This window comes from Bombina bombina, chromosome 1, assembly GCF_027579735.1.
Source record: "Bombina bombina isolate aBomBom1 chromosome 1, aBomBom1.pri, whole genome shotgun sequence".
Taxonomy (NCBI): domain Eukaryota; kingdom Metazoa; phylum Chordata; class Amphibia; order Anura; family Bombinatoridae; genus Bombina; species Bombina bombina.
Genome location: NC_069499.1, coordinates 1,059,853,083 through 1,059,876,602, shown reverse-complemented (window position 1 = coordinate 1,059,876,602; position 23,520 = coordinate 1,059,853,083). Strand labels below are relative to the sequence as shown.

General features: G+C 37.7%; 1 long non-coding RNA gene across 1 annotated transcript in view; it reads left to right on the top strand.

Annotated features, from left to right (window-relative positions):
• Positions 1 to 799: 799 nt before the first annotated feature.
• LOC128638166 (uncharacterized) overlaps positions 800 to 23,520 on the top strand; it is an 88,059-nt gene continuing 65,338 nt past the window's right edge. The window contains exon 1 of the long non-coding RNA XR_008399059.1: positions 800 to 937. This is a non-coding gene — a long non-coding RNA (uncharacterized LOC128638166). The remainder of the gene's footprint in view (positions 938 to 23,520) is intronic.

Below are 23,520 nucleotides of genomic sequence, written 5' to 3'. Positions count from 1 at the left end.
TCAGTGTATTCGTCACCATCTGATTCCTCAGAATCTGAAGATGGATTATCAATAATATTTTTTGACTTAAATTTTAATTTTTTTTTTTATTTTTTTTTTTTTTTTTTTTTTTTTTTATTTTTTTGCATACATTAGTATCCCCTGTTTGGTTACCCTCAGGGTGCAGGGTTCTGTTAACAGCAGTTTTTCTTCCTTTGCTGTGAGGAATATTCGTCTCAGTTAAACATTGGCGAGACTTTTCAATGAGTTTTTTACTTGCCTTATAAGCAATGGAAGGGTTTTTTCTTTTTAAAGATATTTTTCTTTGTTTCTCTCCTATCAAGGAGGTCATTTTATTAAATAAATTGTTCATAGAGGAGTCAATCATTGATTGTACTGTGTGTAAGGTCAGAGGAGGTGATTTAGATTGAGCTTCAGACATTGTTTATAGTGTTAGAGAAAAACAATGTGAAGTAAAAACTATATATATAATTAATAAATTAAATATCCAATCCCCTTAGAAAGCACAAAAATATTTATATGTAAACTTAAAAGTTTAACAAAACAGGGTATTGAGAGGCAAGAAATTTTTTCTCTGAGGTAAAATATTTGGTTCAAATAGTTAATCTTATTGCGTTTGGTATATAGCAAATACACAGAAAACTGTAATGAAAATAACAGCCAGAAGATGGCCACAGAGGCTGAGGAGAAGTCTCTTATAATGTAATTGCAAGCAATGTCAGGACCGAGTGGAAAAGATACAAATTTACCACTCGGTTCACAGCAGAGGTACAGCTGACAGGAGACAAGGTTGCTACGTCGTCAGAAGTGGGCGGGAGGGACGGCCCACAAAATGGCGACCGGACTGAGGGAAGGCAAACAAGCAGAGGGAAAAAACCATGCAGGGGAATAAAACACAGTGGGAGCAATATAAAGAATTTAAGAACCTAAATAAGAGGTAAGATAACGCTCAATAGAGGAGTAGAAATAGGATATTAAGTAAAGAAAAAAAAAAAAACGGAAAAATGAAAAAACCGGAGGAATACATATAAATAAAGGACAAAATATAGAAATGAGATAGAAACGGAAATAACAATAAAAGGGGCAAAATATTTATTATAACAATAGTAATAATGAATAATAATATTATTAAGACTGCACTACTTATCTGAGTGAGCAGCAAAAAGAAAGAGGAAGTATGTTAATTGGGTGCTCTGTTTATAGTGTATGCTCTGTACTGATTGGTTGTTTTTTCTCACTATAATAAGCCTATGTTATGTTCTTATTATGTGAATGCTATGTTATCTTATATATTTTGTTCTTTAAAAGGCTGCATTGAGTAGTAAAGGAAAGAGTAATGCATAAAAAAATAGGAGTCTCTGGTCTTGTAATAAAATTAGTAATGTATATTTGGTGATGACCTTCTTTACTCTCAGGTGTGTACACCCTAGGGAAAGAATTCCATATGAATCAGGTGGCATGATACTGTATGTATCTGATTGTCACACTGTAAAATAACGGTGCCTCTCAAAGGACAAGGTAGTACCTATATGTCTGCGTCAATCTTCTATTGAAGGAACATTTGATGAGTTTCAGTTATGAACAACATTTCTTTCTTAAAGGGACAGTTTTATTGTTTTAAAAGAAAGATAATCCGTATATTAACCCCTTCCCCAGTTTTGCAAAACCAACAAAGTTATATTAATATACTTTTTACCTCTGTGATTACCTTGTATCTAAGCCTCTGCCCCCTGATCAAATGGCTTTGTATTTATTATCTATTGACTTGCATTTAGTACTGTGTTGTGCTAACTCTTAAATAACTCCTCGGACGTGAACACAATGCTATTTATATGGCCCACATGAACTAGCCGTCTCCTGTTGTGAAAAAGCAAATAAAAAAGCATGTGATAAGAGACTGTCTATAGTGGCTTAGAAACAGGCAGAAGTTTAGAAGTTTAAATGTTATAAAGTATATTAATAAAACAATGTTGGTTGTGCAAAGCTGAGGAATGGGTAGTAAAGGCGTTAGCTATCTTTTTAAACAATAATAATTTTAGTGTTGACTGTCCATTTAACTCTAAAACCTGTCCTGTTTTTTAAAGGGTATTCACCTCAATATTAGTTTCATTAAATGTTTAATTATGCATAGTAAAACATAATGCATTGTCATAATTTAGTTTGCCTATTTTTCTTGTAAATTAACTATAAAAATTGGTGTTTTCCCACTACCCCAGAGAGGTTGGAGTACATCCAGAACCATGACTGTAAAACATGCTACACGGTAATTGCTTCATCAGTGCACACGTTTAATCGTGTACGTAACTAACTGACCTCAGTAAAGAATATCAGAAAAACAATACTCAAAGCTTTTCAAGGAATGCAAATAAACTGTTCATATATAAGATACAACCATAATGTCCCATCAAATGTTTAGTAAAATGCTCTTTTAATTGGATTTGTTTGTCCATGTAAAAAGCTCAATGTGGGAGGACTTGTCTGAGGAAACCACAAACATTTAGCTGTGAAACACATCACTTACAGTTTTAAAGGGACAGTCTACTCCAAAATTGTTATTGTTTAAAAATATAGATACGGTTATATTAGCATACTTTTTACCTCTGTGATTAAATTGTATCTAAGCCTCTGCAGACTGCCCCCTAATCTCAGTGTTATTTACAGACTTGCATTTTAGCCAGTTAGTGCTGACTCATGAATAACTCCACCGGAGTGAGCACAATTTTATCTGTATGGCACACATAAACTAGCAGAGTCTTGCTGTGACAAACTATAAAAATACACTGAGATAAGAGGCGGTCTGGAGACAGGGAGAGATTTAGAGGTTATAAAGTATAGTAATATAACAATGTTGGTCGTGCAAAGCTGGGAAAATGGGTAGTACATGCATTATCTATCTTTTTAAAAATGTAAAATTTTGGAGTAGACTGTCCCTTAAAATATATGTTATGGGCTTTGTTTGATATGCTTACTAGTGCCTGAGGATTATGACTATAACTAATTTAAAGACTACAACACATTTTCCTCTCTCTTTCTTGCAGATGTATTCCTCTATTATTTATTATGAGTGTCTGCTAAATACTACAGTCTCAAAATTCTAATAAAAAAATAAATAGAATTATTAAATAGCACACACTTACACACGCTATGCAAACAATAAGGGCTGGATTACAAGTGGCACGCTAATTTTATTGTGGGACGCGATAAGCAATATCACAACCACGCTAACTAGAAAGCATATAACAAGTTGACAGTAAACTAAAAATAAAATATGCGCTCAATGGATTAGCACGCCTAAAGACCTAGCATAAAGTGTAAGAGTTAAAAAAAATGTTCATCAAACACATCATAAAAACATTTAAAATAAACTATAACACTCATACACTTTCTGATACAAAATATTTCATATAAATATTTTTTTTTATAAGAGTCTTAAAAAATGTAGCCCTAAATTTGTAAATACACAAATATATATATATATATATATATATATATATATATATATATATATATATATATATATATATTTGTTTTAATATAATTTATCATTTCAAAAATAATTTCAAATGATTTGTTAATTCTCATCTTTTCAAGTAAAAAGGCTATTCAGATCAGAAATGTGATTCTTTTAATCAACTAATGAAATCATATAACTCACTTTTACTCACTTGTCTCCCTACTACAGAGAGAGAAAGAGAGACCGGTAGTCTTCTCTAGATTCATTAAGACCAAAACGGCTTCTCCAGTCCTTCAGCACATTTTCAAATCGGGCATAATATAGGGAAAGTTGTAGTTTATTCTTTAAAGTTAAACTAGAGGGAATTTGTTTATGATTTAGTAATGGCCTGTTGAGGGCTTTAAGTGTCACTGATAAGGTGCAAAAATCATAAATCCACTCTTAAAAGAAATAAAAGCCAAGGGGCATTTTAGTAATCACCTGCAATGTACCGGATGTGGGGCAAACATCTGTCTAGTTACAGACTCAGCAGATGGGAAATGAATTGTAAACAACACTGTATCAACGCGTTAAATGAAACTCAGGACGAGACTACCAGATGAAAATGATTCAGAAGAGAAGTCAGGACACAGGTCAATAGATTGCTGGCAGAGACATAAAGATTCAAATTTCAGAGACAGGTCAAATTTTTTTTTTTTATAATCAAGATAAATACCACATTACATTATGTTGGTTTAGGTTCAATCTCATGTCTCCATATTCATACTGTTAGGGCTTTTTGGTTATTAGCTTTGATTAAATATATATTGTTTATGCATTGTATTTTGATTGTTCCTGTATTGGTAAATATGTGGGTACCTAGATATTCATATTTGAGAAGTCTTATTTTTGTCTCTCTTATGTTTATAACTTCAATGGTTTATCTCTAGTACCCCATGATGTACCACTACATTTGAGGAATTTCTTTCACTAGACTGCACCTTTTGTATTGGTCTTCTAGCATAACCAGGCTCTGTAGTTGTCTATGCTATAATGTTTTCTTGTCTTGCTGAATGGATTGTATATACATCAACTGTATACTTCAAAATTTTCAATTTGTTTATTTTGCTCGCTATTGATTTATTCACACTATTGTACATATTTGTATATATTTAATCCATTTCTGGTAACAAAACTATTGTTATTTTCTTATATGACATGCAGCTCTAGCTGTTGATTATTAATGTTAAAACTTTTCTCCCCCCCTTTCTAATTAATTTGACTCTTATCAATGTATGTATTTTAACTTATGTGTTATATTACATTTGTTTACATCTATGTTGATAATTCCCTCCATGCTTTTCCACCCAGGCAAGGGTTAAGGGGGAGTGGTATTTTCTAACCCCCCTGTAGCCAATGATTGTGTAGAGAGTTACTTTTAAACACCCACTTGTAAATACACAGCAGGTCTTAGATTACGGCACACCGCCGAAACTAGTAGGGCCAGCTGTCTCTCTGTTACCGTGCTGGTATACCTTAGGATTTTATCCTTTAATAAAGCCATTTGATTCTTCTACAATTGGATCTCTTGAATCTCTTTCTTTTGCTTATATTTACGGACTACAAGGAGTCCGTTTACTCTCAAGAGCCCACAGAGCCTCTACTCCTATTGGTTTTTTACCTGCCGTTCAGTGTTCCCCCTTGTGAGAGCTGAAGATTCGACCGGCGCCGGAGCGATCTGATTGGATAAGCCTCACACACCCCCTCTCGGCATGCTCCGATGATGACGTCAGACGCCCAGAAGACTTGGGTGGCGCTTAGAGGAAGGCACGTCTAGTGTATAATTCCGCACAGGAGTTGCGGTTCACCGGGATGACGAAACCTGTGACCTGGAAGCTGCCATCACGTCTAGAGTGAAACTTACAAGTGAAGCTGACTATCAGTGGGGTGAGTGTAGAGGCTTATACCCTCTGTCTTTTCTTCTCATATCGATTGAATGTGAATTAGCTCCACCAGCGCTGAGATAATGGACTTGTGCTCTCCATGGGGATAACACACATTATAACACATATACGGCAGGTTCTTATTTTAGAGTACTTACATAGCCATCACTTTGAGTTACAGTGACTGTGAACCCTGGGGAATATTACTGTGTTCTTAGGTCAAATAACAGACAGGGGTCAGCAACTTGCAGGCAGAGAAGGTACAATGTCCTTATCCAGAGACAGGTCAAAATCAGGTCACAATCAAGCAGAGGTCAGCAACTTCTGGACAGTAAGGTACCAAGTCAGAATACAAAGAAAACAGGTTAAACACACATATTCCAATCAAACGTAAAAAACGTGGCTACTTTTGCATCATAGTGCCAAACTTTGGTAAACTCGCATCATAATGATGTGAGAACAGATTCAACGTGGCACAGAAAAACGATGCAGCTTGTGGACAAAAAAGTATGCAATGATTGACAAAACAAGCTAGTTAATCTGGCGTGTAAGGACATCAGCCTTATAGGTACATGGTTTGAACTGACCAATCAACATTCATTTAAATTAGTATTTCAGGGCTTCAATAAAAAAAAGCACATAATGCAGACAAACAACTCTGTAGGTGGCCAGGATTCCAGACTTTCTCTCAATTAATCAAGCTTATTAGTGAAGTTTGCCCTTGGACACAAAAGATCTTTATTGTGGCCAGGTGCATATATGCAAAAGGAAGCTTTGGTAAAAACAGCTGTACTGTGTGACCTGTTCTGTGTTATTTCCTTGCTGCTTGTTAACCTTTGACTTTACTCATCAGGGATTCATGTCTGGTTCACAAAACATTACTGTGATAAGTTATTTTAATAGTAGTTTTCCTGAAGCTTATAATTTTTACTTTGTGATTTAAATGCATTTAATTGGTTTGATGTACTAGGATCTGATTTATAAATACCTCTCTTTGCCTGTGTTTGACATGGGAACTGAACATCTCACACATACAGCATAATACATTTTATTCTCAAGACAGTTTTTTGTAACTGCACTCATTAAGTACAATATTAAGCATGTCTTGCTTCATTAGCTATTCACATTCACCTAGATTACGAGTTTTGCGCTAAACATGGTGCGAAACTAAAGCCAAAACGTTGCGTTATTTCACCCTCCATAGCGCTGCCATTACGAGTTACTGAAAAGCCTCCTTGTGCGTACGATATGGTAGTGATAAGCTCCATACCACACAAAAGCCAAGGTCTGATTTTACGTGCTCGTGCACGCTTCCCCTATAGAAGAGAGTGTTAGAAAAAAAACTAACACTTGCGATCGCAGAATGAAAAATCTCCGTAACACAACCCCATTGATGTCTATGGGGAAAAAAAGTTACTTTTAAACTTAACACCCTAACATAAACCTCAAGTCTTAACACCCCTAATCTGCTGCCCCCGACATCGCCGACACCTAAATTAAGTTATTAACCTGCTAATATGCCGCTCCCCAAATAACCGCCACTATGGTAAAGTTATTAACCCCTATTCCGCCGCTCCCCGACATCACCGCCACTAGAATAAAGTTATTAACCCCTATTCCACCATTCCCCGACATAGCTGAAACTATAATAAAGTTATTAACCCCTAAACCTCCGGCCTCCCACATCTCCGCAACTAAATAAACCTATTAACGCCTAAACCTCCGGCCTCCCACATTGCAAAACAATAAATTAAACTATTAATCCCTAAACCTAACACCCCCCTAACTTTAAATTAAAATTACAATATAACTATCCTATATAATGAAAGGCCAAGTGTGTTTGTCCGAAGTTGTCATGAGCAGTAGAGACTGCGCACGAGGACAAACACACCTGGCCTTCCAACTGACCTGGCGTTGTGTGGCGGAGTGGGCATGGCCGGGCGGGTGCGACTTGGGCTTGAGGAGAGAGGAGAGACAGCAAAAGAGGGGGAGAGAGAGCAAAAGCTCTACGCGTTTCAGCGATATTACGTCTTTCTCAAGAGCTTTAAAATAATGAGATTATTTTACTGCTCTTGAGAAAGACGTAATATCGTTGAAACGCATAGAGCTTTTGATTATGAGCTTTTATCTATCTGTCCACAGTGACATGTTTTAAATAAATTTGTATTTTATACGAATTTTGTTTGCTGCCCTTTGGATTTTTTCTATTACATCAGCGGGAGCGCTGCACAAGGAGCCGGATTCCGATTTTATCGGAGTAAGTATACTGCACATTTTATATCAGTATTACACCATATTTTGAGTACGTTATTCTGTATCCACAGCCACATTGGATTTGGGAAATTTCTAATCTCAACATATCACACAGATTAACTCATAAGAGGAAGCCGGACTCTGAACTTTTTCAGAGTAAGTATACTGCATCAATTATGTGGTGTTGATCTACACACATAGAAATAAAGCCCTTTCATTCTCAGGCAATTCTGGAACTGCGTCTCTATACTACATACAAACACATCGTCCTAAGTTAAACAGCTCTTTTACCTGTAAAAAAAATACAAAGTCCCCCCAACAGTAAAACCCACCATCCAACCAACCCCCCAAAATAAAAAAACCTAACTCTAAAAAAAACCTAGGCTACCCATTGCCCGTAAAGGGGCATTTTTATGGGCATTGCCCTTAAAAGGGCATTCAGCTCTTTTTCATTGCCCTTAAAAGGGCATTTAGTTCTTTTTCAAAAGGCCAAACCCTAATCTGAAAAAAAAAATAAAAAAAAATATCCATCCCTAACCCCAGAATATCTACTCACGGTTGCTGAAGTCCGCACATCCAGGCGGCGAGAAGTCTTCATCCAGGCGGCAACATCTTCATCCATCACGGGGGCGTCTTCTATCTTCATCCCGGCGGAGCGGAGCATCGAAGACATCCAGCTAGGAGCGTCCTCTTCATATGGTCCCAGCCGTACACTGAAGCTTCAATGCAAGGTAGCCATTTTAAAATGGTGTACCTTGCATTCCTATTGGCTGATTTGATTCTTCAAATTCAAATCAGCCAATAGGATGAGAGCTTCTAAAATCTGATTTGAACAGCCAATAGGATTTCAGTAGCTCTCATCCTATTGGCTGTTTTAAACTGCCAATAGGATTTTAGAAGCTTTCATCCTATTGGCTAATTTGAATTTGAAAAATCAAATCAGCCAATAGGAATGCAAGGTACGCCATTTTTAAATGGCTACCTTGCACTGAAGCTTCAGTGTACGGCGGGGACCGTATGAAGAGGGCGCTCCGCGCTGGATGTCTTCGCCACTCAGCCGGGATGAAGATAGAAGATGCCCCCACGATGGATGAAGATGTCGCCGCCTGGATGTCCGGACTTTAGCAACCGTGAGTAGATATTCTGGGATTAGTGTTAGGTATTTTTAAAAAATTTGCGGTGTTTTTTTCCTCAGATTAGAGTTTGGGCTGTTGAAAAAGAGCTAAATGACCTTTTAAGGGCAATGAAAAAGAGCTGAATGCCCTTTTAAGAGCAGTGAAAAAGAGTTGTATGCCTTTTAAGGGCAATGCCCATACAAATGCCCCTTTAGGGGCAATCGGTAGCCTAGTTTTTTTTTAGTTAGTTTATTTTTAATTTGGGGGGTTGGTTGGGTGGTGGGTTTTACTGTTTGGGGGACTTTGTATTTTTTTTACAGGTAAAAGAGCTGTTTAACTTAGGGCTTTTTGTAGATTTGTGGGTGTTTTTACTTTGGGGGGCTTTTTTATTTTTAGAGGGCTATTAGATTAGGTGTAATTGTTTTTATTTTTGATAATTTCGTTTTTTATTTTTTGTAAGCTTAGTCTTTTTTATTTTTCATAATTTTGTGTTTATTATTTTTTGTAATTTTAGATTAATTTTTTTCGTAGTGTTAGGTTTTTTAAATTTGTAATTTAGATATTTTAATTGATAGTATTTCTTTATTTTATTAGAATAGTAAGGTTAGGTTAATTTATAGTTTAATGTTAGGTTTATTTTTATTTCACAGGGAAGTTTTTATTTATTTAAATATAGTTATATTGTAATTTTAATTTAAAGTTAGGGGGTGTTAGGTTTAGGGGTTAATAGTTTAATTTAGTGTTTTGTGATGTGGGGGCCCCGCCGGTTTAGTGGTTAATAGGTTTATTTAGTGGCGGAGATTAGGGAGGCCGGAGGTTTAGGGGTTAATAGGTTTATTTAGTTGGGGAGATGTGGGAGGCCGGAGGTTTAGGGGTTAGTACCTTTATTCTAGTGGCGGTGATGTCGGGAAGCAGCGGAATAGGAGTTAATAACTTTATTATAATGTCAGCGATGTCTGGAGTGGCAGATTAGGAGTTATTATGTTTATTTAATATTCGCAATGTGAGTGGATGGCAGATTAGGGGTTAATAAATTTAATATAGTGTTTGCGATGCGGGAGGTTGGCGGTTTAGGGGTTAATAGGTAGTTTATGGGGGTTAGTGTACTTTGTAACATTTTAGTTATGAGTTTTGTGAAACATTTTTGTTGCGCAAAACTCATAAAGAACTGCTGATGCAATAATAAATGCCAACATCGTATGCTGTCGTCATTAATTGATGTGCAGCGGACATGATACGCTACATCGTATTATGTCCGCTCGCACATTAATAAATTGATCCCTATGCCATTATTTTATGTACAGTATGTATAATGACACATGAGAACTCAACAACAAATTGTGTAAACATTTTTTTGATATTTGTATTAAAATTTGAATAAACAAGGTTGTAAAATATAGTGTGTGTGTTTTTTTTTCTCTAAACTCTGTTGTAAAAAGAATAAGGGGTGACCCACATATAGAAAAGGCCCTTTGAGTATATGTATTTATTAGTGAGAAATATGTGTGTTCTATGTCAAATTTTTATATATGTGTGCTTTAACATTATACCACCAAGACCTTTCTTTCAGATGGTCTTGGGGATAAAATGTTAAAGCACACATATATAAAAAATTTAAATAAAACACACATATTTGAGTCTTCAGAAAGGCCTAGAGACACCCGAGGGGTTCTAATACTTACCCCGCATCCAGCTTCCTTAAGTCCTATGGAGCTATCTTCCACTGGTTTCTCGTGCTTGGTAACGCATGGGCATGGTGACGTCACTAGCATCCCCCAAATTCCCCTGGTGATCTCAGCCCACTGAATTTTGGGGTAACTGCAGGAGGGCCCCGATGAGCTCTAAAAGAGCCCCCCAAGATGAAAACCCATGGTTGTCGTCCACACTTAACACATTGGGGTAGATTTACCATAGGTCTAGCGGACATGATTCGCTGTAGCGAATCATGTCCGCTCAACCACACTAAATGCCGACAGCATACGCTGTCTGCATTTAACATTGCACAAGCATTTCTTGTGAAATTCTTGTGCAAGCCGCTCCCTGCTCACTCGCGGCCAATCGTCCGCTAGCAGGAGGTGTCAATCATTCCAATCGTATTGGATCAGGATGATTGCAGTCAGCCACCTAAAAGGTGGCGGAGAAGTTAAGGAGCAGTGGTATTACGAAATGATGGAGCGTTGATGCAGCATCCACTGCTTGTTAAATCCACCCCATTGTGTGGATGACGATCATGTGTCATCATAGGCGGTTAAGGGCTTAAACAACTCCCTAATTTACTATTATCTATTTTAATTTGTTCACATGGTATCCTTTGTTGAAAAGCATACCAAGGTAGGCTCAAGAGCAGCAATACACTACTGGGAGCTAGCTGCTGATTGGTGGCTGTCATTGGCTCACCAGATGTTTTCAGCTAACTCCCCATAGTGCATTGGTTGTACTTTAACAAAGGATACCATGAAAATTAAGCAAGCTTAACAATAGAAGAAAAACAAAAAATTGTTTAAAATTGTATGCATTGTCTGACTCACAGAAGAAAAACATTAGGTTTCATGTCCCTTTAAGCGATGAACATTTGTCTGCTTTAGACAGTTTGCAGTATTTTAAAGAAAGCCTAGATTAAATAAATTGATTATTGGACTTTCTAGGGAGAATAAAACAAGAACAATTTTTACAGAAAAGCAAAAGTTTTTTTTTAATGTCCTTTTAAAGTCTTGGCAAAAAGATTGTGAAGCAAAAAAAAAAAAAAACTCATTACATACAGAAGATTTTGAGATGAGGTTATTTATTATACCAAACACATAACTGCCTCCTGTACTTTATCTGATTTGACAGTATGAATGGCATTAAATGACTAACTTTATTTAACCGTGTCATAGCTCTGCTTCAATTGTCTATAAACTACTTAGAATATTCAATTTCTTCTGTCATTGAAATACAAACTGGAAGTAACATCTGTGCCACACCATAAAAAGGAGAACACTTCATTGTCACATTTAATAAGATAGTTTTATTGTTTTCACAGGTCCTCGAGGCATAATTAACGTCATGTCTTGTTCAGTTCTTAGACACAAAATACTTCTGCTACTAATTGATAAAAAAATATAGAAGGGATTTCGAAATAAAAATATCAAACAGAAATTATTAATGCTCCGTATTTGCAGTCACGTTATTTTAAGAGCCTTTTCATGCCCTTCTTAAAAGATTTAGCAGATCAAAATTCAATAAAAATCCTAAACTTATGACGCTGATTAGGGATTAAAATGACAATTTAAACAGAATTAATCAAGGCTCGTATTAAAAGAACGGAAAAATATACATAGACACTTTCAATGCGCCACTAGAGATGCGTTAGTTCAAAGAATGTTGCTGAATGTCGCTGGTCTTTCTATGGGGTTTGCGTTATTAATAGCGCTATCTCGTTTCCAGAAGGGAGGGTATTATAGTGTGGTTCCGTCATTTATGGCAGGACCCGCTCTATTAAAAACAAGAAAACCCTTAACTGTCATTAAGGGGTAAAAAGAGCAGCATTTAAAAATCTTAACATTTGTTTTGCCTAAAAAATATTAAATAAAAGCTGTTAAATGAACATTAGCAAGAAAGTTAGCCCCAGGACACGCGGAGCAAAGGGGGAGGGGGCTCATGACCCCATGGGAGGAGTCAGCTATCTATGTGAAAGTGAAAAGGTGGTGTATGGGAAGGCAGCCTTTTAAGGGGAGGAGTGGCGGCCATTGATGGGTCTTGATGAGACAACAGCAAGTTTTTTCACTCCTCCACTGTTTTGATAAATTTTTGTTATGGATGTGGAGGAGTTACTTAGAAAGGTCCGGGCACTTGCAGAGGAGAGAGGAGCTTCAACAAGGAAATCTGAGGAGCCGGGTGGCAGGCGTACCACGTGGCAATCCAACCTGCCGAAAAGGCTCAGTCCTGAGATGAGCCGTGGTCCTGCAAGCAAGAGGAGGATTAAGAGTGGTGATCCAACTGGCAAGCTCAGCCAGAACCCTGGATTTGAGGTCATCAGTGAAGAAGTGCCGTGTATGAGCCGGGAGGGGGTCCCGGTTGTTCCGGATACTCAGAGGGAAGTCCAGGACATCAATCCGGACATGCTGGAAGGTGAGGCTGGGGAGCAAGTTGTTATTCACGGCCCAGACGGGTCTGAGCAGGGCCACATGGTATCTTCTCAAAGGGAGTGTGTGGACGGCTTAGTAGAGCCTGAAGGGGGAAGGGATGAAAGGGACATAATTTTTTGCCATGATGATGTGGGTGAGGTTGGTCCAGTTCAATTGTCTGGGCCCCAGGGGGACATCTTAGATGTCTAGTCAATTTTGCCTGTAGGGGGTACTGTTCATTCTCCTATTGTGATTTCCCCTAGCACAGTTACTGATAGGCCTGGCCCTCCTAAGCTTATTTTAGCAAAACATAAAAAAATTTCAAGGGGTGTACCAAGAGCAGCTTATTCTAGGGTCCCTAGGAAGTACCTATCAGTCAATGAGCATTCAGAGAAAGTCCTGCAGCAGCCAATGAGCATTAGTAGGAAGTGCAAATCAGCCAATTAGGAGTAAAAATACACAGATGATGCAGTTTTATTACTTGCAATTAAAATAAAATGTTTTTTTTTTTGTTTGTTTTTTTCATGAAGTGAACAAGTATAAATGTTGCTCTTTCATATGGAAGCATGGTGCCCCACAGCCCCTTAATGTAGGTCAACAATATCAGAGGATAAATATTCTCCTTATAAAGTCATGACACCAGTTCTGATGAGATGAAAAAATATTAAAATTAGGGTTTTCTGTTTCCATTAGAAATGGAGCCATAAGCCACCAAGGCAGCTAACAGTTAAAAGTAGTTTACGGCTCCATTTTAATACCAGGTATATACTGAAATATTTTGTGCAGTCGGTCTTTTCATGTACTATATGTGTAAGTCAACCTTTCATCCAACGTCGGATTTCTCAAAAATCTAGCCAAAACAACGCCTAGATTTAGAGTTCTGCGGTAGCCGTCAAAAGCAGTGTTAAGGGGTCCTAACGCTGCTTTTTACCGCCTGCTGGTATTTAGAGTTAGCCAGGAAAGGGTCTAACGCTCACTTCCAAGCCGCGACTTTTCCATACCGCAGATCCCCTTACGCCAATTGCATATCCTATCTTTTCAATGGGATCTTCCTAACGCCGGTATTTAGAGTTTTGGCTTAAGTGAGCATTAGACCCTCTACTGACAAGACTCCAGCCGCAGAAAAAAGTCAGTAGTTAAGAGCTTTCTGGGCTATCGCCGGTTCATAAAGCTCTTAACTACTGTGCTCTAAAGTACACTAACACTCATAAACTACTTATGTACCCCTAAACCTTACCTACACTTATTAACCCCTAATCTGCCGCTACTATAATAAATGTATTAACCCCTAAAGCTAAGTCTAACCCTAACCCTAACACCCCCCTAAGTTAAATATAATTTTATTCTAACAAAATAAATTAACTCTTATTAAATAAAGTATTCCTATTTAAAGCTAAATACTTACCTGTAAAATAAACCCTAATATAGCTACAATATAACGAATAATTATATTGTTGCTATTTTAGGATTTATATTTATTTTACAGGCAACTTTGTATTTATTTTAACTAGGTACAATAGCTATTAAATAGTTATTAACTATTTAATAGCTACCTAGTTAAAATAATTACAAAATTACCTGTAAAATAAATCCTAACCTAAGTTACAATTAAACCTAACACTACACTATCAATAAATTAATTAAATAAATTAACTACAATTACATACAATTAAATAAACTAAACTAAATTACAAAAAAACCCCACTAAATTACAAAAAATAAAAAAAGATTACAAGAATTTTAAGCTAATTACACCTACTCTAAGCCCCATAATAAAATAACAAAGCCCCCCAAAATAAAAAAAATTCCCTACCCTAATCTAAATTTAAAAAGTTAACAGCTCTATTACCTTACCAGCCCTTAAAAGGGCTTTTTGCGGAGCATGCCCCAAAGAAATCAGCTCTTTTGCCTGTAAAAAAAAGCACAATACAACCCACCAACATTACAACCCACCACCCACATACCCCTACTCTAACCCAAACCCCCCTTAAATAAACCTAACACTACTCCCCTGAAGATCTCCCTACCTTGAGTCGTCTTCACCCAGTCAAGCACCGATGGACCAAAAGAAGACATCCAGAGCGGCAGAAGTCTTCATGAAGGTACCTTTAAGTGACGTCATCCAAGATGGCGTACCTCGAATTCCGATTGGCTGATAGGATTCTATCAGCCAATCGGAATAAAGGTAGGAAAAATCTGATTGGCTGAGTGAATCAGCCAATCAGATTCAAGTTCAGCCAATCAGATTGAGCTCGCATTCTATTGGCTGATCGGAACAGCCAATCGGAATTCGAGGGACGCCATCTTGGATGGTGTCACTTAAAGGAACCTTCATTCGTTGTCTAGTCGTCGTTGAAGAAGGATGTTCCGCGCCGGAGGTCTTGAAGATGGAGCCGCTCCTCGTCGGATGGATGAAGATAGAAGATGCCGCTTGGATGAAGATGTCTGCCGGTCCGGATGTCCTCTTCTGCCCGGATAGGATGAAGACTTCTGCCGCTCCGGATGTCTTCTTTTGGTCCATCGGTGCTCGGCTGGGTTAAAACGACTCAAGGTAGGGAGATCTTCAGGGGGGTAGTGTTAGGTTTATTTAAGGGGGGTTTGGGTTAGTGTAGGGGTATATGGGTGGGGGGTTGTAATGTTGGTGGGCGGTATTGTGTTTTTTTTACAGGCAAAAGAGCTGATTTCTTTGGGGCATGCCCCGCAAAAAGCCCTTTTAAGGGCTGGTAAGGTAATAGAGCTGTTAACTTTTTTAATTTAGATTAGGGTAGGGATTTTTTTTTATTTTGGGGGGCTTTGTTATTTTATTAGGGGGCTTAGAGTAGGTGTAATTAGCTTAAAATTCTTGTAATCTTTTTTTATTTTTTGTAATTTAGTGGGGGGGTTTTTGTAATTTAGTTTAGTTTATTTAATTGTATGTAATTGTAGTTAATTTATTTAATTAATTTATTGATAGTGTAGTGTTAGGTTTATATGTAACTTAGGTTTGGATTTATTTTACAGGTAATTTTGTAATTATTTTAACTAGGTAGCTATCAAATAGTTAATAACTATTTAATAGCTATTGTACCTAGTTAAAATAAATACAAAGTTGCCTGTAAAATAAATATAAATCCTAAAATAGCTACAATATAATTATTTGTTATATTGTAGCTATATTAGGGTTTATTTTACAGGTAAGTATTTAGCTTTAAATAGGAATACTTATTTAATAAGAGTTAATTTATTTTGTTAGAATAAAATTATATTTAACTTAGGGGGGTGTTAGGGTTAGGGTTAGACTTAGCTTTAGGGGTTAATACATTTATTATAGTAGCGGCGAGGTCCGGTCGGCAGATTAGGGGTTAATTCTTGAAGTTAGGTGGTGGCGATGTTAGGGAGAGCAGATTAGGGGTTAATACTATTTATTATAGGGTTAATTTCAGCTTGCTTGACTTTGCTGCAACACAAGTGGACAGCTCTACCTACTGGCTATTTTAATAAATGCACTGCTTCTCAATGCTTTTCAATAGCAGTCACATGACTGGAAAAAAAGGTTGTTATTCTGAAACGGTGTAAATTGAACCGTTGTAAAACGAGGGCCACCTGTATTTATATTTATTGTTTGTAAAAGCACTGCCTCCAGTTTGGAGTGATCTGAAAACAAGATTGAGATTACAGGTTTTTATTACATGGATTTATGATATTTTCTTATACTGGATTTTAACAGTACTGAGAACCTCACAACATCCTTTCTGCATAAAAGATGTTTAAACAAGATTGTGTCTTTGTGACCGAGTTTTTATAGGGTATGCGCCTTCATGCACATATTCATGTTTCCAGTGCTTGCGTCTACATTCTTGAACTCCTAAACGGGATTGAACCTATACGTATGTAAATGTGAGCCCTGGTCACTGTAGAGGGCCTATACAAGAGTGGTGGATAGAGCTTTAATTAATCAATACCATGTATGCAAATATACCACTACAATGTCTTATGTGGCCATTTCAGAGTGTTTTGCACATTCGCAACTTAATAGACTGTTTCCACCTAGTCTATTCTGAGGCTTTGTCAAGTGCCTTAAAGGTGTTGCATTTGAAAACTCAAAACTGGACTTCAAAACAGTGTTGAAAAGTCTCATGAAAATAGATTGTGATCGCTGAAAACTTTTTAGTCCCATAGTAAAAATAGGGCTTTAAGCGAGGATCTAAAAACATGATTGTAGGAGAGGGAAATAACTGAAAACAAGATATTGGGATCACATTGAATCATGTCCATTTCTGCCAGCAAAAGAGTCAAAAAGGCCTCAGTGTAATGCTCGTGGGATATTTCCCTATCAGACTAAACTTGGCCAGCAGTCTTCTTATCCCGGCGTCAAGTGGAAAGATAAGGAAATATCCCAGAACAAAGTGAGTTTAAGAAGTGAGGTAAGCAGTACTCACGGTAGACAGGGTAAACCTTCACGGCAATAAGGGTACGCACGCACACGCTGAATGCCGAAGAGAGCAATTTGGATCATTGCCAATTCGCACGGATTGCCGTCTGTCTTCTTACTCTGCCATTCCACAGGGACACCAGCGCAGATGCGGATGCGTTTGTATATGCTGAAGATAGGTTCCGGCTAGCACGCACTTTGGAGTTCCCCAGGTGGCTTTTGGAGTTTCTTATACTAACGGACGGCTCACCCCCGGGTGGGTGAAGAGAATCAGTCTATCAGCTGACCGGTGAGTGGGGGGCAGTTGGATTGAAGTCCCGGGACCAACCTTAATCTGCACATTTATTTGCATATCTATTTGCATTTCTATGAGATATTTCTACTCTTCATGTGAACTATAATCTTTCTAGCATAGACACATATCCGCGAGTGTACAAACCCTCCCTCCCTACTACGGCAGAGAATGGTCAGAGACAAGCAAAGTCCGGCAACAAGTAGGATATCCAGGTATCAACAGAACAGGGTTAATAAGAAGAGTGGTCAGAGAAAGGCAGAGTTTGACAACAGAAAGGCAATCCAGCAGTTCAGGGGTAAACCAGTAGAATGGTCAGTAACAGGAAGAGGTCAGCAACAATAAGGCAATCCAGCAGTTCAGCAGTTCAGGGGTAAACCAGTAAATGGTCAGGGACACGCAGAGGTCAGCAACAATAAGGCAATCCAGTAGTTCAGATGTTAAGCAATAGAGTTGTCTTGAAACAGGCAGAGTTCAGTAATGATAAGGAAAACAGCAGTTCAGGTTAGAAATATATACACCCAGGAGCACACACAGTAACACCTATACTTGGGCAAAGTGCATAAGGTGAGAGGTACTTACATAGGTGCAGGTTCACACCAAGAACAGCAACAGGAGAGCGGTATCAGAGGCCAGAAGTGGAGTGCGGAGATGACGTCATCTCCACAACAACCGCCGCAACCATGGCAATGGCCATGGTAGGAGAGGCAGAGCCGCTGCCAAGACGGAGCGGCGTGACACTCAGCCTATAAATTGTTATCAGCCCCTATTTGTTTAACCCCTGAAAATTTGGTATGCACCTAGGAGCAGCAATATGCCTTAGATTGGTATTTATGGATATTTGCCAGTCCTGTCTCCCTGGTTGTCTCCATCTCATGCACGCAATGCATTTCTGCCTCAAGGTAGAATTTAACAATGTGTTTAACACCCTTTTGGGAATTAACTACATAGTACAAGATTACAGTGCATAATTTTGCAAAGAAAATTGCCTGCTCTTATAAACAAGTTATTTGCTAAAATTTGTACGAGAACTACTAAAAAGACATTAAGCACTAATTTCTATTCAAACAGCATTATCTTAAATCTTCTACTACTATATGCCAGATAATAGTATATTGGAGTGCGGGTTGACTTTGAGCACCATAGGTCTAATGTTCCAAAGGTGCTATACTACTATATGTTCAAATGAGTTGCCTACTTGTCAGGGTTTTTCCCTGTTGTGTTTGCCATGTGCTGCTGGCAGCCATTTTACTCACCTCTCTTCCTGACTTGGTGCATTGTGGGGGATGCTGCTCACTTCCTGCACTTCCTTTTATGGCCAGACTGTTGTGCATCATCCATGTGAGACAGGATGCAGTCTCAGAATTGTGATGTCATCATTTATTATTTAAAGGGCCTCTGTTCAGTATGCTTTGCCTTTGCGTTGTCTGAGACCTGTTTGTGAGAGTTCCTGTGTATTACCTGGCTGCCTGAAGTCCTTCCTGGTTCCTGATCCCTGGCTTGTTCCTGACTCTGCTGTTCTCCTTGTTCCTGATTCCGGCTCGTCTGACTATTCGCTTTGGCTCCTGACTCGGCTCGTCTTACTACCAGCTCTGGTTTTGACTCCTGGCTTGTTATTTGACTTGTGGACTTTTTATAATTTTTTGCTATTAATAAAGGGGTGATTATTTTTGCACTTCTCGTCTCAGTCTGATTCCTGGCACCCTGACACTACTGTGCTCTTGGAGCATCCCAGTGACCACTGACCACTTGGGAAAACAAGTGCGACTGTGGGTCACCACTCATGTGACGTTGTCCATTCACTATTTCATATTCTCTCTGGAAAAGGGTCCAAGTAAGATGGGCCAACATCTAGCATGGGAAAGAGATTTAGGCCTCTAGTTATGAAGCCGTCTACTTTCCTGCATTTGCCGGCCCAATACGCTCGCCTAATCTCGCCTACCATCGCTGCCGCGGACCTGAATACATTCGCCAAAGTTATCAAGAAAGCTGTCAAGAAGCCGCGCACCAAGTACGGAGCGATGAGCAGCGGACTGTTGTTAACTGACAGTCATCGATCTCACTGCTCATCGGATTCTTGGCAGCTTTCTTGCTAGCCTGTCACTAAGCACCCACACTAAACTACACTGTTTTACCCCCTAAACCGCCGCTCCCGGAGCCCCCCGCACCTAAATTAAGTTATTACCCCCTAAACCGCCGCTCCTGGACCCCGCCGCAACTCTAATAAATGTATTAACCCCTAAACCGCCGCTCTCGGACCCCGTCGCCACCTACATTATACCTATTAACCCCTATATATATATTAAGAATATGAAAGATATTAGTCACATGAAACACTTTTTTCCATTAAGGGATACAAAAAAAATATATTATGAGATATAGGGGCCTATTTATCAAGCTCTGTATGGAGCTTGATGCCCCGTCTAAAGACCGCTGCTCCATAACCTGTCTGTCTGCTCTGAGGCGGCGGACAGACTTTGCCGAAAATCAATCCGATCCAATATGATCGGGTTGCTTGACACCCCCTGCTAGCAGGCAAATCTGCAGGGAGCGGTATTGCACCAGAACTGCTGGTGCAATGATAAATGCCGAGAGCGTATGCTGTCAGGATTTATCGATGTGCAGTGGACATGATCCGCAATATCGGATCATGTCCGCTCATTTCATGATAAATAGGCCCCATAGGCTATCTGGCTTCAATACCATAGCCCTGGCCCATAGATCCACATACCTTTATCTTATAGGTATATAGCACAAGTCAACATAGAGGCCACTGAAATCTTTCCCCCATCTTCATCCCCCTTCCCTTTTTTTCTCCCCCTCAATCTTTCACAATTTTCCTTTTCTTTCTACATTTTCTCCTTACTGTTGTACTCTCATTGAAATGATAAGGTTCCACTGTGAAACATTTTGAATTGCATGAGTAATATACCTACATTTCTAATGTTTTTAATTATTTTAGTGATGTTCCTGAGTCTTTACGAAATGTAATAGAATTATTTTATAAAAATCATTGGAATGTAGTTGTTTAGGGTTCCGCCCCACTTAATTACAGCAGAACAAATACTTATGAGTAGTGATATTCTTTTGCAAACCATAAGCCTCCCTTGTTTAGGCAAACTAGGGTAAAAGGCTTAATTGTATTAATGCAAGCACCAGTCCATTTGCCAGGCAAATATTTACACTTATGGAAGCCAAAATAAAGGCATATAGCAAGGGGAAAAAAACAATGCTTAAAGGGACATGAAACTCAACATTTTTCTTTTAGGATTCAGACAGAGTATACAACAACTTTTCTATTTACTTCTATAATCTAATTTGCATCATTCACTTGGTATCCTTTGCTGAAGAAGCAGTAATACACTACTGGCAGCTTTCTAAACAGATTGAGTGATCTGATAATAGGAGGCAAACATGTCCAGTCAACCAATGCTAGCTCAAAGTAGTGATCAGCTGCTCCTGAGCATACCTAGGTATGCTTTCCAACAAAGCATATTAGATAATCGAAGTAAACTGGAAAGTTGTTTAAAATTGTATACTCTATCTGAAATATGAAAGAAAATGTGTGGGTGTCATGTCCCTTTAATTATAAATAAATATGGTATATATATATATATATATATATATATATATATATATATATATATATATATATATATATATATATATATAGTTTTAATTTGCTGTAAAATGTCTTTATTCTCTTTTTTAAAGTAGTTAAAAAGAAAAACAATATGGTTCATCATATGATAAAAGTCTAGACACCCTTGCTTTAAAGGGGCATAAAAACCCTTTTATAAATGGGTCTGTATAAAAGCTGATCTGTCATTGTCTATGGTTTGGTATTTATGGGTCAGTGAGATGTAACAGAGTAAGGGGATCTATTGGTGTTTGTGAGGGTTTGTATGTTCTGTGATCTTTTCACTTCTATAATAAAATGAATTAGACAGAATACTTAGTTCAATCAATGGTTAATATATGAAACTAAAAACAGGGGGTTGATCACAATCCTGTAGAAAATTATTAGATAAGTAAATTATTGTGATCGCCCCAGAGGTTAGCCCTAGTTCAAATGATAAATAATCTAAAGGTAGCAAAAAATGACAAAGTTATAAAAGGAATGCTTAATGGCTAAACACATCTAATATATGTAACAACAATGATTTGAAAGTCATTTCTATTGTACGTTTGTTTTAATACATAAGATTACATAGCTAATATTTTATTACCTTAAATTCTAGTTGCATGAAGTTGTCATATCTATTTCTCTGTACAATTACAAACTGTAAAGGTTATTAAAAAAATCTTTAGAAATCTTGTGTGAAAAAGTATGAAGAAAAGGGTTTTTTGATGGAATGGATAAGGCTTCTGCAGGATGTCAATATTAATCTCATGAATTAATGCAATCTCAATTAATTAGAAAATTGACTAAAAACCTGCTTTTCTAAAAGGTCCTCTTCACATCTCTTAATCAAATTCTGTTTGCATGTTGCAAATCAGAGGTATCTCTGAGTATTTGTTATTGCTCTAGAGGATGTGTCACAATTGCAACTTGTAGCACCTAAAACTGCTCTGTATTAAGGACATCCGTTAAAAGTATGCAAAACAATGCAAAATGACAGTAATAAATGTTTTAAAAATATTTTATGCAGATTTTCCACAATGATTAATTAATACCATTAAATAGAGTAGAATTGCGTAATCATCAAATCCATAATAAAAACACAATTCAATAGCACTTACTTATTTTAAATAAGCAGAATATTTGTTTCTGACAAATTTAAACATTTCTTTCCATTTGTTGGACCTCTGTATCATGTGACAGCCATCAGCCAATCACAGACTCACATATGTATACACTCTGATGTCATACACATGCTTAAAGGGACAGTCTACACCAGAATTTTTATTGTTTTAAAAGATAGATAATCCCTTTATTACCCATTTCCCAGTTTTGCATAACTAACACATTTATAATAATATACTTTTAACCTCTGTGATTATCTTGTATCTAAGCCTCTGCAAACTGCCCCTTTTTTCAGTTCTTTTGACAGACTTGCAGTTTAGCCAATCAGTGCCTGCTCCGAGTCCCAGATAACTTCTTGTGCACGAGCACAGTGTTATCTATATGAAATACGTGAACTAACACCCTCTAGTGGTGAAAAACTGTTAAAATGCAATCTGAAAGAGGTGGGCTTCAAGGTCTAAGAAATTAGCATATGAACCTCCTAGGTTAAGCTTTCAACTAAGAATACCAAGAGAACAAAGCAAAATTGGTGATAAAAGTAAATTGGAAAATTGTTTAAAATTACATGCTCTATCTGAATCACGAAAGTTTATTTTGGCCTAGACTGTCCCTTTAATAGGAGCTGGTGTCTCAGAAAGTGTACATCTAAAAAGACTGTGCACAACTGTAAATTGGAAAGTCTGGTAAAACTGTATGCTCTATCTGAATCATGAAAGTTTAATTTTGGGTTTAGTATCCCTTTAATATATCCCTTTGTATTTAAATAAATTTGTTTAAAGGGACATAAATTCAAAGTTAAAACGGATTTCAATTTTAAAAATCCAATACACAAGTATTAGTGAAAATGCTTCTGCTAACAGTTACCCTGTTGCACACCCTTTAAATACTGATACTGCTCAAAGAACTGGACTATCCATGATGAGAAGATTAGTGAATTAGTCAGGGAGAACAGGCAGAGTTTGTGGGAGTTTGTGCCCTTTCCACTGGAGTACATTTTGCATACTAAAGTATTCAGATTCCACAACATGCTACAGTGGTTGCTTATATCAGAAAAAGAGCTCATTTATATCTGGCACTAACTGTCCACAGCAAAAGAGACAAGATGATTTTCAATGGGTATGCTTCTGAACTACTCTGAAATAGCAAAACCCTACATTCATCAAACACACAAAGGGGTAGATTTATCAATGTCCGCCGCACATCGATAAATGCCGACAGCA